Genomic DNA, 13903 nt, shown 5'->3' with positions numbered 1-13903 from the left:
TTATTGAATTCAAATTCCAACATCTGCCCTGGCAGGATTTGAACCCGGATCCCCGGGGCATGATGTCCAGAGAGAATACCCCTAGGCCATTCCACACCCAACCCCCATCCCTGAACTACAGGAGAGAGCGTGGTGAGGGAATGGAACTGACTGATGTCTGATGAGCCAGCACAAACTCAGTAGACCGAATGGCCTGTGGCTTAAATGACTCTCGTCAGCTACAATGATTCCCATGTAGGGTAAAGTGAAATTACTCCGGTATCCCATTCCCCCTCTATTTTCACAGGGAGAGTCCCTGATACTGACCCAGCTCCCTCAGAGCCAGCGAACAGAATCTCCTGACATTCCTGTCAGCCAGGGCTCCCTGATTGGACCTGGTTAACAGCCCCAATCAGGGAACTCCTATTCTCTGAGGTCCAGCTGGCTGTCCCTTTTCCAAACGCTCCAATAAGGAGGGCAGCTTTCAATCCCATCAGTGAACAGGTTGTTGTGATCACTGTCCTGTTGGCGTGTAATTGTTCCAGACTGGAACTTTACAATTCCCACTGGCTCCTTCCAGCGATATGAACATTCCGTAACTGCCCTTCACATGTTCAGTGGCTGGCCTCACTGATGGAAGCCTCTGTAAACAGTGTAGCAGTAGGCCATTCAGCCCCTCCAGCCTGCTCTACTAGCCAATAAGATTAGATTACAGCTGGAAATCCACTCTCAGGCCTGGCTCCCATCCACCAGGCCATCAAAGACCTGTCCAACTCAAAGCCACCATAGCATCCCTACAGTGTGGAAGCTAACCATTCAGCCCCGACTGACCCTCCCAAAGATTATCCCACCCAGACCCACAGCCACACCCTATTCCCAGAACCCCACATTCCTCATGGATAATCCACCCTACCCTGCATATCCCAGGGCACGATGGTTAATTTGCAATGCCAATCCACAAAAACCTGCACATCGTTGGACTGTGGGGGGAAACCCACGCAGACACGGGGAGAATGTGCAAACTCACCCCCCAAGCCAAAGGCTCACTACGAGAAAACAAAAGATCAACTCAATCATTCCTCTTATTGTGAAACAGTGCTCTTCAGATTTGGGTCACTCAACAACCTCCGCAACGAGGGCTGTATTTGCTCAGCATTCCCCCCACCCCGTCACCCCCATCAATCCCCCTCAGTATCCCCCCTCACCCCCATCAATCCCCCTCAGTAACCCCCACCCTGTCACCCTCATTAATTCCCCTCAGTATCCCCCCCTCACCCCCATAAATCCTCCTCAGTATCCCCCCCCTCACCCCCATCAATCCCCCTCAGTATCCCCCCCTCACCCCCATAAATCCCCCTCAGTATCCCCCATCACCCCCATCAATCCCCCTCAGTATCCCCCCTCACCCCCATCAATCCCCCTCAGTATCCCTCCCTCACCCACATCAATCCCCCTCAGTATCCCTCCCTCACCCCCATCAATCCCCCTCAGTATCCCCCCTCACCCCCATCAATCCCCCTCAGTATCCCCCCCTCACCCCCATCAATCCCCCTCAGTATCCCCCCTCACCCCCATCAATCCCCCTCAGTATCCCCCCCTCACCCCCATCAATCCCCCTCAGTATCCCCCCACCCCGTCACCCCCATCAATCCCCCTCAGTATCCCTCCCTCACCCCCATCAATCCCCCTCAGTATCCCTCCCTCACCCCCATCAATCCCCCTCAGTATCCCCCCTCACCCCCAACAATCCCCCTCAGTATCCCCCCCTCACCCCCATCAATCCCCCTCAGTATCCCCCCACCCCGTCACCCCCATCAATCCCCCTCAGTATCCCTCCCTCACCCCCATCAATCCCCCTCAGTATCCCCCCTCACCCCCATCAATCCCCCTCAGTATCCCCCTGTCACCCCCATCAATCCCCCTCAGTATCCCCCCTCACCCCCATCAATCCCCCTCAGTATCCCTCCCTCACCCCCATCAATCCCCCTCAGTATCCCTCCCTCACCCCCATCAATCCCCCTCAGTATCCCCCCTCACCCCCATCAATCCCCCTCAGTATTCCCCCACCCCGTCACCCCCAAGAATCCCCCTCAGTATCCCCCATCACCCCCATCAATCCCCCTCAGTATCCCCCTGTCACCCTCATTAATTCCCATTCCCCTCAGTATCCCCCCTCACCCCCATCAATCCCCCTCAGTATCCCCTTGTCACCCTCATCAATTCCCCTCAGTATCCCCCCCTCACCCCCATCAATCCCCCTCAGTATCCCCCCCTCACCCCCATAAATCCCCCTCAGTATCCCCCCCTCACCCCCATCAATCCCCCACAGTATCCCCCCTCACCCCCATCAATCCTCCTCAGTATCCCCCCTCACCCCCATTAATCCCCCTCAGTATCCCCCCACCCCGTCACCCCCATCAATCCCCCTCAGTATCCCCCCTCACCCCCATCAATCCCCCTCAGTATCCCCCCCTCACCCCCATCAATCCCCCTCAGTATCCCCCCCTCACACCCATCAATCCCCCTCAGTATCCCTCCCTCACCCTCATCAATCCCCCTCAGTATCCCCCCCTCATCCCCATCAATCCCCCTCAGTATCCCCCCCTCACCCCCATCAATCCCTCTCAGTATCCCCCCCTCACCCCCATCAATCCCCCTCAGTATCACCCCCGTCACCCCCATCAATCCCCCTCAGTATCCCCCCCTCACTCCCATCAATCCCCCTCAGTATCCCCCCACCCCGTCACCCCAATCAATCCCCCTCAGTATCCCCCCTCACCCCCATCAATCCCCCTCAGTATCCCCCCTGACCCCTATCAATCCCCCTCAGTATCCCCCCTCACCCCCATCAATCCCCCTCAGTATCCCCCCCTCACCCCCATCAATCCCCCTCAGTATCCCCCTGTCACCCTCATCAATCCCCCTCAGTATCCCCTCACCCCCATCAATCCCCCTCAGTATCCCTCCCTCACCCCCATCAATCCCCCTCAGTATCCCTCCCTCACCCCCATCAATCCCCCTCAGTATCCCCCCTCACCCCCATCAATCCCCCTCAGTATCCCCCCCTCACCCCCATCAATCCCCCTCAGTATCCCCCCTCACCCCCATCAATCCCCCTCAGTATCCCCCCCTCACCCCCATCAATCCCCCTCAGTATCCCCCCACCCCGTCACCCCCATCAATCCCCCTCAGTATCCCCCCTCACCCCCATCAATCCCCCTCAGTATCCCCCTGTCACCCCCATCAATCCCCCTCAGTATCCCCCCTCACCCCCATCAATCCCCCTCAGTATCCCTCCCTCACCCCCATCAATCCCCCTCAGTATCCCCCTGTCACCCCCATCAATCCCCCTCAGTATCCCCCTCACCCCCATCAATCCCCCTCAGTATCCCCCCTCACACCCATCAATCCCCCTCAGTATCCCTCTCTCACCCCCATCAATCCCCCTCAGTATCCCTCCCGCACCCCCATCAATCCCCCTCAGTATCCCCCCTCACCCCCATCAATCCCCCTCAGTATTCCCCCACCTCGTCACCCCCAAGAATTCCCCTCAGTATCCCCCCTCACCCCCATCAATCCCCCTCAGTATCCCCCCTCACCCCCATCAATCCCCCACAGTATCCCCCCTCACCCCCGTCAATCCTCCTCAGTATCCCCCCTCACCCCCATTAATCCCCCTCAGTATCCCCCCACCCCGTCACCCCCATCAATCCCCCTCAGTATCCCCCTGTCACCCTCATTAATTCCCCTCAGTATCCCCCCCTCACCCCCATAAATCCTCCTCAGTATCCCCCCCTCACCCCCATCAATCCCCCTCAGTATCCCCCCCTCACCCCCATAAATCCCCCTCAGTATCCCCCCCTCACCCCCATCAATCCCCCACAGTATCCCCCCTCACCCCCATCAATCCTCCTCAGTATCCCCCCTCACCCCCATTAATCCCCCTCAGTATCCCCCCACCCGGTCACCCCCATCAATCCCCCTCAGTATCCCCCCTCACCCCCATCAATCCCCCTCAGTATCCCCCCCTCACCCCCATCAATCCCCCTCAGTATCCCCCCTCACACCCATCAATCCCCCTCAGTATCCCCCTGTCACCCTCATCAATCCCCCTCAGTATCCCCCCCTCACCCCCATCAATCCCTCTCAGTATCCCCCCCTCACCCCCATCAATCCCCCTCAGTATCCCCCCCTCACCCCCATCAATCCCCCTCAGTATCCCCCCCTCACCCCCATCAATCCCCCTCAGTATCCCCCCACCCCGTCACCCCCATCAATCCCCCTCAGTATCCCCCCTCACCCCCATCAATCCCCCTCAGTATCCCCCTGTCACCCCCATCAATCCCCCTCAGTATCCCTCCCTCACCCCCATCAATCCCCCTCAGTATCCCTCCCTCACCCCCATCAATCCCCCTCAGTATCCCCCCTCACCCCCATCAATCCCCCTCAGTATCCCTCCCGCACCCCCATCAATCCCCCTCAGTATCCCCCCCTCACCCCATCAATCCCCCTCAGTATTCCCCCACCTCGTCACCCCCAAAAATCCCCCTCAGTATCCCCCCCTCACCCCCATCAATCCCCCTCAGTATCCCCCCTCACCCCCATCAATCCTCCTCAGTATCCCCCCTCACCCCCATTAATCCCCCTCAGTATCCCCCCACCCCGTCACCCCCATCAATCCCCCTCAGTATCCCCCCCTCACCCCCATCAATCCCCCTCAGTATCCCCCCTCACACCCATCAATCCCCCTCAGTATCCCCCTGTCACCCTCATCAATCCCCCTCAGTATCCCCCCCTCACCCCCATCAATCCCTCTCAGTATCCCCCCCTCACCCCCATCAATCCCCCTCAGTATCCCCCCCTCACCCCCATCAATCCCCCTCAGTATCCCCCCCTCACCCCCATCAATCCCCCTCAGTATCCCCCCTCACACCCATCAATCCCCCTCAGTATCCCCCCCTCACCCCCATCAATCCCTCTCAGTATCCCCCCCTCACCCCCATCAATCCCCCTCAGTATCCCCCCCTCACCCCCATCAATCCCCCTCAGTATCCCCCCTCACCCCCATCAATCCCCCTCAGTATCCCCCCCTCACCCCCATCAATCCCCCTCAGTATCCCCCCTCACCCCCATCAATCCCCCTCAGTATCCCCCCCTCACCCCCATCAATCCTCCTCAGTATCCCCCCTCACCCCCATCAATCCCCCTCAGTATCCCCCCCTCACCCCCATCAATCCCCCTCAGTATCACGCCCGTCACCCCCATCAATCCCCCTCAGTATCCCCCCCTCATCCCCATCAATCCCTCTCAGTATCCCCCCTCACCCCCATCAATCCCCCTCAGTATCACCCCCGTCACCCCCATCAATCCCCCTCAGTATCCCCCCCTCACTCCCATCAATCCCCCTCAGTATCCCCCCACCCCGTCACCCCGATCAATCCCCCTCAGTATCCCCCCTCACCCCCATCAATCCCCCTCAGTATCCCCCCTGACCCCTATCAATCCCCCTCAGTATCCCCCCTCACCCCCATCAATCCCCCTCAGTATCCCCCCCTCACCCCCATCAATCCCCCTCAGTATCCCCCTGTCACCCTCATCAATCCCCCTCAGTATCCCCCCCTCACTCCATCAATCCCTCTCAGTATCCCCCCCTCACCCCCATCAATCCCCCTCAGTATCCCCCCCACCCCCATCAATCCCCCTCAGTATCCCCCTGTCACCCTCATCAATCCCCCTCAGTATCACCCCCATCACCCCCATCAATCCCCCTCAGTATCCCCCTGTCAGCCCCATCAATCTCCCTCAATATCCTCCCCCACCCCTATCAATCCCCCTCAGTATCCCCCCCCATCACCCCCATCAAACCCCCTCAGGATTCTGTATGCTTCAGTATGATCACCTCCTGTGCTTCCAAACTCCAAATGAGTGACATCCCAACCTCTTCACCCTTTCCTCATCAGGTAATCCTTTCAACTCAGGAAGGACCTGCCCCCATTCCCCAATTACCTATTGGGCTTGCCAACATACATTGGTCAAACAAGACTTCAAGTCATAGAGATATACAGCACAGGAACAGACCCTTCGGTCTAAATTGTCCATGTTGACCCGATATCCCAACCCAATCTAGTCCCACCTGCCAGCACTTGGCCCATATCCCTCCAAACCCTTCCTATTCACATACCCATCCTAATGCCTTTTAAATGCTGTAATTGTACCAGCCTCCGCCACTTCCTCTGGCAGCTCGTTCCATACACACACCATCCTCTGTGTGAAAAAGTTGCCCATTTGGTCCATTTTATATCTTTCCCCTCTCACCCTAAACCTATGCCCTCTAGTTCTGGACTCCCCCACCCCAGGGAAAAGACTTTGTCTATTTACCCTATCCATGGCCCTCATAATTTTGTAAACCTCTATAAGGTCACCCCTCAGCCTCTAACGCTTCAGGGAAAACAGCCCCAGCCTCTCTCTGTAGCTATTTTGTGCTGAACTATAGCTCAAAAAAGACCTTGAGTGTGAATAGCCAATGTCTTTTCCCAGGTGTAAGGTCAATTTTAAAAGTTTTATTCTATGTTTCATTATCATATATAAGATAATTCGTACCTGAGAGGATAAAGGTAAGCTTTACTCTCCAGATTATAAAGGGCGGCTCACAACTGCACCATAAGGTCATCAGTAACAGGACCACAATCCCAGAGGCTCACTCTCCCATTGGGGATGGGGCTGTTGTTTAACCTGATGCTCACCACTCCTCAGGTGAGGGGGAGATTGAGAAGACGAGACCGTCATTGTAACCTCAGCCACTGCAGGAATTGAACCACGCTGTGGGTGTCGGGTCCATATTGGGAACCAGCCACCCATCCAGCCAACTGAGCTAACCGGCCCTCTCTACGTTCGGCAGGATATACAGTGCAACAGTGACGTTTTTCACATATAGTGGGGTATGGGGCTCACTGGCTGGCCAGGATTTATTGCCCATCCCTAATTACCCCTTGAGCAGGTGCCTTCTGGAACCGCTGCAGTCTGTAGTTAGACCCATCATGCCTTTAGAGAGGGCGATCTTTCTGACAGTTAGCTGCAAGTATCTAAATCATAAAGTGAACTTAATCTGACGTCTCAGAAGAGGTGTTCATGTGCCTTTGATGTCAACAAAGTCCGGATCTATCTTCTACCGCAGGTTTTGTGGGGGTAACCCTGGGAGAGGTGACGGCCTAGTGGTACTGCCACTAGATTGTTCATCCAGAGACTCTGGGACCCTGGTTTAAATCCTGGCTGGTGAAATTACAATCCAATAAAAATATGGAATTAAGGATTTAATGGGGATTATGAATCCATTGCCAGTTCATAGAATCCCTACAGTGTTGAAACAGGCCGTTCGGCCCAACAAGTCACACCGACCCTCTGAAGAGTGACATGTTCCCCCTACCCCATATTTAGCCCGACTAATGCACCTAACCTGCACATCCCTGGGCACTATGGGGTAATTTAGCACGGCCAATCCACCCTAACCTGCACATCCCTGTACACTATGGGACAATTCAACACGGCCAATCCACCCTAACCTGCACATGCCTGGACACTATGGGACAATTTAGCACGGCCAGTCCACCCTAACATGCATATCCCTGGACACTATTGGACAATTTAGCACGGCCAATCCACCCTAACCTGCACATCCATGGACACTATTGGACAATTTAGCACGGCCAATCCACCCTAACCTGCACATCCCTGGACACTATTGGACAATTTAGCACGGCCAATCCACCCTAACATGCACATTCCTGGACACTATTGGACAATTTAGCACGGCCAATCCACCCTAACCTGCACATTCCTGAACACAATGGGGCAATTTAACATGGCCAATCCACCCTAACCTGCACATCCCTGGGTACTATGGGGCAATTTAGCATGGCCAATCCACCCTAACCTGCACATCCCTGGGTACTATGGGACAATTTAGCATGGCCAATCCACCCTAACCAGCACATCCCTGGGTACTATGGGACAATTTAGCACGGCCAATCCACCCTAACCTGCACATCCCTGGGTACTATGGGGCAATTTAGCACGGCCAATCCACCCTAACCAGCACATCCCTGGACACTATGGGACAATTTAGCACGGCCAATCCACCCTAACCTGCACATCCCTGGGTACTATGGGACAATTTAGCATGGCCAATCCACCCTAACCTGCACATCCCTAAACACTATGGGACAATTCAACACGGTCAATCTACCCTAACCTACACATCCCTGAACACTATGGGACAATTCAACATGGCCAATCCACCCTAACCTACAGATCCCTGGGCACTATGGGGCAATTCAACACAGTCAATCTACCCTAACCTACACATCCCTGAACACTATGGACAATTCAACACGGCCAATCCACCCTAACCTACACATCGTTGCATTGTTGAGAAAAGCCCCATCTGGGTCACTAATGTCCTTCAAGGAAGGAATCTGCCATCCTTACCTGGTCTGGGCCTACACGTGACTCCAGACCCACAGCAATGGGGTTAACACTTAACTACTCTCTGGGCAGTTAGTGCGTGACCCAGCCAGCGAACCCATGAGGGAATTTAAGAAAAAAAAATTGAATTTAGCAACTTCAACTCAACCAACCAGACATTGGTGGCAGTAAATCTACCCAAAACATTTCATATGGGGACCATCTGCAGATTGTGTTTATCTACAAAACCTGTCCATCTCTGCGACCTCCTCTAGCCACTGAACTCTCCAAAGGCCAAATTATGGCCCTCCTCTGGCCCTGGCATCATTTCTTCATTCTCGGCGCCACCACCCCCACCTTTACCTTCAAATTCTGGAACTCCCTCGCCCTCTTCCCCACCTCAAAACCGGCCCCCACCTCATGACCGGGGCGCACTCCCCTCAGTACAAGCTCAGTCTCCCAGCAGTGTAGGGTCAGCCTCTTGGGTCGTCCTTTCCAACTGATTGGCGCTAGATCAATGCAGGAGGCATTGCAGTGACACTGACAAGTGCTTCGAGGGATTTAGTTTGTTGCAATCGCTGTTCATCTGTGACATTAATCACGGGCCAGAGACTGATTGCTGGCGATAGCTAACACAGGCACGCAGCTATTTATAATGGGATTAAAATAACTCCCTGGGCAGCAGTGACAAAGTGCAGAGAAAATATCGAGGCTAAATCTGGGCCAAGGAAATGGCACAAAAGGTCTCTGGTTACACAGACTGCATCAGCTGCTCTGTAACTGGGGGTATTATTTAAAGGGAGTACCTTGGGATGGTTGTTATACAGCCATTAACGGAAGTGAGGGTTGTTGGATAAGGTCATATAAGGCTCACGGCCTGGGAATATGGAGTAGCTCATGGCCCATGGCCTGGTGGTATTGTCGCTAGACTATTACTCCAGAGAACACCTCTGGAGCACCTGGACCAACCAACCCAACCACCCTGTGGCTCAACACTTCAACTCCCCCTCCCACTCCACCAAGGACATGCAGGTCCTTGGACTCCTCCATCGCCAGACCATGGCAACATGATGGCTGGAGGAAGCGCGCCTCATGTTCCGCCTAGGAACCCTCCAACCACAAGGGATGAACTCAGATTTCTCCAGTTTCCTCATTTCCCCTCCCACCACCTTGTCTCAGCCAAATCTCTCGAACTCAGCACCGCCTTCCTAACCTGCAATCTTCTTCCTGACCTCTCCACCCCCATCCCCACTCCGGCCTATCACCCTCACCTTAACCTCCCTCCACCTATCGCATTTCCAACACCCCTCCCCCAAGTCCCTCCTCCCTACCTTTTATCTTAGCCTGCTTGGCATACCCTCCTCATTCCTGAAGAAGGGCTCATGCCCGAAACGTCGATTCTCCTGCTCCTTAGATGCTGCCTGACCTGCTGCGCTTTTCCAGCAACACATTTTCAGCTCTGATCTCCAGCATCTGCAGTCCTCACTTTCTCCTATTGCTCCAGAGACCCCAGATAACAATCTGGGCTCGAATCCCACCACAGATTGATGGTGGAATTTGAATTCGATAAAAATTAAGAATTCAACAGGGACTAGGAGAGAGTGAGGACTGCAGATGCAGGAGATCAGAATTGAGAGTGTGGTGCTGGAAAAGCACAGGCAGCATCCGAGGAGCAGGAATGAAAATCGACGATTCTCCTGCTCCTCAGATGTTGCCTGACCGGCTGTACTTTTCCAGCACCACACTCAAATTCAACAGGGACTATTTGATACCCTTACCAATAGTTGTCAAAACCCACTAATGTCACTCATCCTGCCAGTATGGAAGCAGGTTGTTGGACCCATCGAGCCCTCAGCCGACCCTCTGAAGCGCATCCCACAACCCCCCTGTTTCCCATGGCTAACGCACCCAGCCGACACATCCCTAGACACTACGGAGCAACTTAGCACGGCCAGTCCACCCTAAACTATACGTCTTCGGACTGTGGGAGGAAACCCACACAGACACGGGGGGAAGAGTGTGCAAACTCCACCCAGACAGTTGCCTGAGGGTGGGATCGAACCTGGGTCCCTGGCGCCGTGAGGCAGCAGTGCTAACCACTGAGCCATCGTGCTGCTCCAAATGCCCTTTCGAAAAGGGCGGCTCTGTGGTTGACTCTGTGGACAATTATGGACGGGCAATAAATGCCGATCCAGTCAGCGACACCCACATCCTGTGGACAATAAAAGGGAAATTTGTACTGAGATGGGGAGAGATATCTCCACCCAGAGAGTGGGGGGTGGGGGGGGGGGGGCGAGCCTGAGGAATTCTCTGCCACAGAAAGCAGTTGAGGCCAAAGCATTCAATGTTTTCAAGGAGTTAGATACAATTCTCAGGGCTCAAGGGATCAAAGGGAATGGGAGAGAAACTGGGAACAGGGGATGGAGTTGGATGACCAGCCATGATCCTGGCTGGAGGGGCCGAATGGCCTACTCCGACTCCGATGTAACGGCTCTGATGGGGTTAATGCCAGAGCTCCGCCCAATCCGATGACATGATGAGGCCATAGCTGGGGTCAGGAGGTCTCTCAACAGTTGTGCTTTAACAACGTTGAACTGACTGATGTCACTTGTAGCTGGGTGTTGTCATGCAACAAACACCACCTTGTTTACGACAAGCCCGTCTTCTCATTAAGACCCCCTCATGGCTTCGCGCTCTCTCGTTCTCAGCCAATTTGGGGGCCGGGCAAGGCCGTAGGAGGTTAGTAGTGATTGGCATCGTAGCAGGGCACAGCAGACAATGGGGTCAATAGAAGGTGGACTGAGCACAGAGGGTGACAAACACAGACATGGTCCCAGCTCCCCCCAACAAACTCCCAATCATCGCCTCTGTCCATCAATGAACCACCTCACACAAGCCCAACACAGGTCAGCTTTCGAACACAGAGTTCATCACAAAATAGCAGATGGAGTTCAATTTGGATAAATGCAAGATTTTGCACATTGATACAGCACTCAGGGGGTGGGACTTATACAGATAATGGTGAGGCCTTGGGTAGTGTTGTCAAACAGAGGGACCTAATGGCTCAGGTACAGAATCCTTTGAAGTTTGCATCACATGTGGGCAGGGTGGTTAAGAAGGCGTTTAGCACGCTTGCCCTCATTGCTCAGACTTTTTGAGTATTAGAGTTGGGACGTCAAGATGAGGTTGTACAGGACATTGGTGAGGCCTCTTCTGAATACTGCGTCCAGTTCTGGTCACCCTGTTATAGGAAGGATATTATTAAGCTGGAGAGGTTTACCAGGAAGTTGCTGGGTAAGGAGAAGGCTGGGACTTTTTTTCATTGGAGCGTAGGAGGGGTGTCTTGCAGAAATTTATAAGACCATGAGGGGTTTAGATGGGCAGCACCGTGGCACAGTGGTTAGCACTGCTGCCTCACAGCACCAGAGACCCAGGTTCAATTCCCGCCTCAGGCGACTGACTGTGTGGAGTTTGCACACTCTCCCCGTGTCTGCGTGGGTTTTCTCCGGATGCTCCGGTTTCCTCCCACAGTCCAAAAATGTGCAGGTCAGGTGAATTGGCCATGCTGAATTGCCCGTAGTGTTAGGTGAAGGGGTAAATGTAGGGGAATGGGTCTGGGTGGGTTGCGCTTCGGCGGGTCGGTGTGGACTTGTTGGGCCGAAGGGCCTGTTTCCACACTGTAAGTAATCTAATCTAAGATAGGGTTAATGGTCTCTTCCCCCTGGTGGGGGGTTTCAAGACTAGGGGGGACATTTTTAAGGTGAGAGCAGAGACATGAGGGGGAATTTTTTTACACAGAGTGTGATTTCATGTGTGGAATGAGGAAGTGGTGGACGTGGGGACAGTTACAATGTTTGAGAGATGTTTGGACGCAGGCATGAATAGGAAAGATTTGGAGGGATATGGAGCAGACAGTTGGGGCGAGTTTACTTTGGGATTACAGTTTGGCCTGGACTAGGTGCTGCGTGTTTCCGTGCTCTGTGACTCTCTATGACTCTGTAAGTTGTGTATTCTGCCAATCCAGGGAGAGAGGGAGAGGGAGAGAGAGAGAGAGAGAGGGAGAGAGAGAGGGAGGGAGAGGGAGAGAGAGAGGGAGGGAGAGAGTGAGAGAGGGGGAGAAGGAGAGGGGGGAGAGGGGGAGAAGGAGAGGGGGAGAGGGGGAGAGGGAGAGAGGGAGAGAGGGAGGGAGAGAGGGAGAGAGGGAGAGGGAGAGAGAGAGAGAGAGGGAGAGGGAGAGGGAGAGGGGGGAGGGAGAGGGAGAGAGGGAGAGGGGGAATGAGAGAGGAGGACAGAGCAAAAGAGAGAGTGGGGGGAGAAAGGGGATATAGTGAGAGGGGGAGAAAGAGAGAGAGAGAAGGATGGGAAGGGGACAGAGTGAGAGAGAAAAGGGACATGGGGTCACAAGAGAGAGGGAAGGAGAGAGAGACGAGGAGAGAGAGAAAGTGGGGGGGGGAAGTGAGAGAGATACTTTCAGACAACAATATCACCGAGGCAGCCCTACACCGTCAGAAATCGGAGCTGTTGTCATGGCGATGGTGGTGTGATGGTGAAGTCACTGGGCTGGTACTGACGTGATCTTGGCTCATGTCTGGGGGAGTGAGTTCAAACTCCCCCCCCAAACCACTGGTGGAAGTGGATTCGATTATTAAAATCTGGAGCAGAAGTCTTTTCATGACAGCATCTGCCGTCCTTACCCAGTCTAGCTTACACGTGACTCTGGACCGTCAGCGATGTGGGTAATTACTCTCCGAAATACATGAGTGAGACACGCAGTCCAGGGGGCAATTCAGGGTTGGCTAACAAATACCAGCCTTGCCCCCCCCCCCCAGTGATGTCCCTTTCCCATGGAAGTATTGACATGTGTCTCTCACCTTGTGAATAAATGATTGTGTGGATCTTTAAGACAATGTTGGAAGGTTTCGACACAATGTGCTGAGAGAGAAGGTTTCCCCTACTTGACCAAAAGCGTAATGAGAGGCCGTCAACATGAGATAGTCCCCAAGTGAGAATTCAGAACTACCACAAACCCCTACGTAATTTGAATGAAAGGACATTCCTTGTATTTGTAGGGAATGGCTCTCTCCATGTGAATGTGCACTGATTCTGGACCTTGATCATGTTTGTGAAACTTGGAAGGGTTCAGAGCAGATTTACAAGGATGTTGCCAGGGTTGGAGGATCTGAGCTACAGGGAGAGGCTGAACAGGCTGGGGCTGTTTTCCCTGGAGCATCAGAGGCTGAGGGGTGACCTTATAGAGGTTTATAAAATCATGAGGGGCATGGATAGGATAAATAGACAAGGCCTTTTTCCTGGGGTGGGGGAGTTCAGAGCTAGAGGGTATAGGTTTAGGGTGAGAGGGGAGAGATATACAGTAGCTCAGTGGTTAGCACTGCTGCCTTACAGCACCAGCCTCAGGTAGCTGTCTGTGTGGAGTTTGCACATTCTCCCCGTGTCTGTGTGGGTG

General features: G+C 54.2%; 1 protein-coding gene across 2 annotated transcripts in view; it reads left to right on the top strand.

The window, feature by feature from the left end:
* The window catches only part of LOC122542694 (protein LBH-like), a 36340-nt gene that overhangs the window by 4325 nt on the left and 18112 nt on the right, over positions 1–13903 (top strand). The gene's annotated exons all lie outside the window — the stretch shown is intronic.

This window comes from Chiloscyllium plagiosum, unplaced genomic scaffold (genome assembly GCF_037043375.1).
Source record: "Chiloscyllium plagiosum isolate Xiang-an unplaced genomic scaffold, Cpla_swu_hap1 HiC_scaffold_47, whole genome shotgun sequence".
NCBI lineage: Eukaryota > Metazoa > Chordata > Chondrichthyes > Orectolobiformes > Hemiscylliidae > Chiloscyllium > Chiloscyllium plagiosum.
The sequence above is the reverse complement of the archived record's forward strand: the minus strand, read 5'-3'. Positions and strand labels throughout refer to the sequence as shown.